Source organism: Ursus arctos, unplaced genomic scaffold (genome assembly GCF_023065955.2).
Source record: "Ursus arctos isolate Adak ecotype North America unplaced genomic scaffold, UrsArc2.0 scaffold_16, whole genome shotgun sequence".
In the NCBI taxonomy this organism is placed as follows: Eukaryota; Metazoa; Chordata; class Mammalia; order Carnivora; family Ursidae; genus Ursus; species Ursus arctos.
This window is the reverse complement of record NW_026622830.1, coordinates 50,889,953-50,895,120: the sequence shown is the minus strand read 5'-3', so window position 1 is coordinate 50,895,120 and position 5,168 is coordinate 50,889,953. Positions and strand designations below refer to the sequence as shown.

The 5,168-nt window shown below is 55.9% G+C and overlaps 1 long non-coding RNA gene across 1 annotated transcript; it reads left to right on the top strand.

Moving 5' to 3' along the window:
• Positions 1-689: 689 nt before the first annotated feature.
• Positions 690-3,034, top strand: LOC130543834 (uncharacterized). Its single transcript, XR_008959496.1, has 4 exons — positions 690-751; positions 1,259-1,328; positions 1,938-2,009; positions 2,468-3,034. It is a non-coding gene; the product is annotated as an uncharacterized LOC130543834 (long non-coding RNA).
• Positions 3,035-5,168: the final 2,134 nt, after the last annotated feature.

The following is a 5,168-nucleotide window of genomic DNA, read 5'->3' as shown; positions in this document are numbered from 1 at the left end:
CACGTAGGACATGAGTCTTGCATGGGAAATGGCTGGGTGAACCAAGGTCCGCCTGTTCTCTAGGAGCTGTTCAAGAAGCTGCTGCCCCATCAGTGCCTGGGCTCCGTCTGGTCCAAGCGCAACAAGCCTGGCAATGAGCACCTGGCACCCACAGTCCGGGCCACTGTCGCCCAGTTCAACGGTGTGGCCAAGTGTGTCATCACCACCTGCCTTGGCAACCCAAGCATGACAGCCCGGGACAGGGCCATGGTGGTGGAGCACTGGATCAAGGTGGCCAAGGTATGCAACGGGAAGCCCAGCCGAGGTGCTCTCCTGAGTCTCGGGCACTGCTCTTCCCTTGATCAGGTCTCAGGGTGGAAGGCCCTGGTCTTTGCCCTAGGGACTGTGCAGTCCCTAGGCTCTTTGGTCCAGGGGCATGCTGACCTCGCCTTGCATGGCCCCATGCTGGGATGCTCCGTTTCTGCCTGGCTCCTTCCTTGGAGTGAGGTAAAATCTTCCTCCTCCTCTGGGCCTCACGTGTGCCCTTCGGCAGGTCCCTGGACAGCGGCTTCCTCCAGCAGGAGCACTTTCCCCTGAGGGGGACTGAAGCTTGAGAGCCAATAAGGTGCTGGCTCCCCAAGTGACAGCCCATTCTCTTCTCTCCCCAGGCCTGTCAAACCCTGAGGAACTACTCGTCCTTACATGCCATCCTCTCGGCTCTGCAGAGTGTCTCCATTCACCGCCTCGAGAACACGTGGGGGAAGGTTTCCAGGTGAGTAGGCCTCTCTCCATGGAGGGACCAGGATGGACGAGGGAGCTCCCAGAGGCTTGTCCTCTTCACCGTCAGGCAGCTTGGACCTTCTGGGAGGCGGCAAACCCCGACCACAGGACCTGGGCTGGTGGGTGGGTCTCTCAGCCTCCCTGGTGAGGAGGCCACCATGCCTCCCACTTTAGAAATCAGTTTTGCCAAATGTCCCACACGGGGCTGAGCTGCATTAAATCTCTTCACGTGTTTCCTTGACAGCCACTAAGCTCTCTGCCCATTTGAACCCCAAATTGACCCAAACAGCGTTTCTCAATGAATATGGGAAGGGAGGCCCAGGACGAGCCACATGAGAGCTCCCTCCCATGTCCTACAAAGACCTTAGTGCTCAGAGGATCCCAGAAGAAACCCTCAACCAGGCAGGTTGACACTCTGGGGTTCTCAAAGAAAAGGCACTCGCACTCAACCCTGCCACATTATTCGTCCATTGATCCTGCCTCCCTTGCCTCTCTTCAGGAAGCCATTGAGGATCTTTCAAAAGCTGTGCAGCAAGGACACCGCACAGGGCAGGAACCTGCTCATCAAGGTAGCCTGGAAGGTGTAGGTCTGGAAAGAGAGGAGGGGTGGGAGGGAACAGGGTCCTGAGTGGATGTAGTCGGGAATGGTCTGAAGCATTCCTTGGGGAGGGGAAGCCTTTGTCATGAATGTGGCGACAGCCTAGGTGAGGATGCCGTTGGTGGCGAGGGGGCAAGCAGGTGGTGTCCAAGCAGACTCCCTAGCCTACACACCCTCTCACTCTCTGTCGACAGCTGGTCCAGGTGGGGGCCTCTACAAACCTGGAGAGCCCAGAGGACAGACCTGTGCTCAGTGATGGGGTTGGGCTGGGTTGAGGGCCACAACAATGATGAGAGTAATAGGACCCTGAGTCCTCAGGAGACCATGGGAGATAGGTGGAGTTGTCACGTTTCCCGATGAGAAAACAGGCTCGGGGAGGCCAGGCTGCAATGTCAAGTTCACACATGGAGTGAATGTTGGAATGAGATTGTTCTGGAATCACTCACGGCCTGCTTCTGGATAATGGGGCCTCAGGATCAGTATGAGTTAGGTCAGATGTCTAGGTTCTGACGTCCAAGATGGTGGGGGCAAGTGGCCTGAGGGTATGATGGTCTCAAGGAACTTGTCCTTGGTCCTGCAGGAGCGACCGTCCAATAGATTTGCCACCCTGGTGATGGCCCTCCGGGGAGCCCAGAAGAGGATGCAGAAGAAGGTGAATGTGCCTGAGGCCCAGGGCCTCCAAAGTCAGAGGAGGAGGAGGGCTCCTCCCTGAGGGCTGGAAGCCTCCCAAAAAGGAAAGATCAGGAAGGGGGGGGCATCCTTCCCACTCCAGCTGCGGCTCCTGGGGCCACAGCTTCTACAATTCTTATTTCAAAAGAACCAGGAGGAGGGTCCAGAAAGGTCCATAGAGAATGGGTTTTGCGGGTGGAGAGGGACTGGCCTAGTGCTCCATTCCCTGGCATTTTTGAAAAGCAGGCCCTGAAGGTGATGAGGAGTCTGATGTTCTGGGGGGGAAGGGAAAGGGAACCCGTGGGGGGAGGCTGCTAAGGGTCCTAGGCTGCTCCACGTGAGCCCATGGGGTGGGCTAGGAGGCTGGAGCGTTTTCAGTGGAGGGTCCCTGTGGACACCAGCGAGCAGGGACTCATCCCAACCCTCCCCCTCATGACACAGGGTGTCGTGCCTTTCCTTGGCACTTTCCTCACCGAGCTGGTGATGTTAGATACCGCCATGGAGGACTATCTGGAGGTGGGTGAGCCTGAGGATTGTGGGGGAGGGACCAGAATCCGGAGGTTTGGGAGCAGAACGCCCCTGTACTGAGCCCTGAGCTCTCAGGACTCGGCAAACCTCCCCTCATGACAGCCTCACGGCTACCCTGTGAGCCTGGGGGCTGTTGCCCATCTCAGGGATGAGCGAGGTGAGGCTGCAGTTAGGCCACGGCTCCCGGTGCCGAAGACTGGTGAAGCAGCAGAGCTTCCTGAAGGCAAAGCTGCATGAGGTCTGTCTGAGTGGACCTCAGCCTCCCCCGGTGAGTTTGCCCGTGGGGGGAGAATGAAGTCAGGACCCTCCACGTCAGCAAGCACCTCAGTAGCCGCAACAGCCCCTTCCTGCCTGAGGCTTCGGCCTCCCCTACTGTCTTCCGAGAGGGTGGTGCTGCAGGGTCCCGACCTGTAGCCAGTCCATCTGCCCCATGTCCTCCTTTCTCTGGACCCCAGAGCCTGGCCTAGATCCCAGGCCCACTATCTGTGTATGCACGGCCCCCTCATGGGTCCTGGCCATGGTGCAGCATGAGAAGGGATGGGAATCAAGTGCTCCTAAGAACCAGGGGCCTCATTCTGATGGACTTTGTCTGCTTTCCAGGGGAATGAGATCAACCACCAGAAAAGAAATAAGGTGAGCATATGTGGCGCTTCCCGCAGGGAAGGGTAGGGAGTGGGCCTCAGAGATGTCCCTGGGAAGAACATTGCTTGGCTCCATGCCCTCCACCTCACATTTCCTGGGATCCCTTGAGAAGAAAGCAGTGCAAGTCCCATCCCGTTAGGAGATGGGGACAGAGCATGGCATCCAGGAGAACTTCCCGGAGGAGGGGCTACTGATATTCACCTCTGAGAACAGGTGGAGACCAGATGAATCTCTAGGCAGGAGGGTGGCCATGTGTGCCAGGACCTGGGATAGGTCCCCGGTCCCGCTCCTCAACCGTCACCAGGTCCTGCAGCTCCCCCCCCACCCCAGGCTCCCTATGCATCCTGTGCTTCTCTGTCTGCTCAGGAATACCAAGTCATGACGGACATCATGCTGCTCCAGGTGGCTGCCGAGAATTACACCCTAGAGCCCGAGGATCCTTTTTGGGCCTGGTTCCAGGCTATGGAGCCGCTCAGCGAGGCTGAGAGGTGAGGCCCATCAGGAGCTGGGTCGGTGAGGTTCGGGGTGGACTCTTTCTGCTGGCCACTCCTGGGATCCTCCTTCCCTGGGCAGCCTCAGGCCTTGTTGCCGGGGCGCCAGACTCCAGCTGTGGGCAAACACTGGCAGGGACTCTTGAATGGAAGCTCCTGGGCAACTCACAGGTGTCCCTCTGTCCTTAGCTACACCCTGTCCTGCCAGCTGGAGCCCCGGTCCTAGCTGGTCAGCAGCACTCAAGAAGGAGAAGAACTGGCCGCAGTCAACCTCAGGGCTGTGCAAGTGTCCAGTGGCCCTGCAGGGATTCCTCAGCAGCTGCATCCTTGCGCCCATTTTCTCCACACCCCTTCCCCCCATCTATTTCCTTATGTAGGGGGCACCATTTAGTTGTTTTAAATAGTACCGTGATAGATTTGCATGTTAGGAGATTAAAGCCCTTGTTTTGTTTTAGAGCCCATGTGTGTGGTTTGGGTCTTTTACTTCCTGCAGTAATGGAAAACTTGCACAGACTCTCGTATTTGTTCCTGACCTAGGAAATCTTCCAGAGTCATCAGCTACTGTATGTGGGAGGAAGGAGAAGTGGCAACCCTTCTCCCTAGCCACTGGAGGGCACCCCAAAATCCCCCTTACTCAGAGCACGGGTCCATTTCAGTCAATGAATTTGGGCAAACAGCAGAGACAGCCCCTCAGAACTCCTGAGATTTAGAGGTTGCAGGGACTTTCCCAGGAATAGCAACAACCACTGAAAGTGGGAGTCTTTAAGACTTGTACGCCCCAGAACTCCTTCCTGCCCCAGGACTGGGGTTGCCTTTCTCCACTCTAAGGCCAGGAAGACTGTGTCCTGCTTCTTCCATTGAGATGCTTTTTTAGTTTTGTGTTTGGTTTTGGAACTTGTCGTATTGTAGTTCAATCTCTGGAACTGCATCAGCACCTAGTGGGGAAAAACACGGAAGGAGATCAAATCCTGCATGTGAAGGGGACAAAGGCAGAGGAAGATAATTTGCAGATGGACTCAGGGCAGGCAGGACTTTCCAGCCTCAGTCTCCCCGTTGGCCGTTTACCAAGTTTGGAATCTTTCTGGGATTCTTGTCAATGATCTCTGGATTCCCTTTCCTGCTTGTTTTGTGTGTTGGGAGAAGATGGGAGGGGTACCTTAAAGGGCACACCTGAGCCTGGTTCCATGAGCATCTATGCTGACCTAGGAGCCAGGATTTCCAGTCTTCGTGCATCTCCTTATGCAGTTCTTCTGAAGCAGCAGTTCCCTCCAGGCCCCAGGCTCTGCGTCCGATCCATGGTAGCCACTGTTCCCTGGCTGGCATCTGCTGGATCAGGGATGGGTTCTCTCTTGCCAGGATAATGGGAATTTTTTTTTAAATTTTTTTATTATGTTTTGTTATTCCCCATACAGTACATCATTAGTTTTTGATGTAGTGTTCCATGATTCATTGTTTGCCTATAACACCCAGTGCTCCATGCA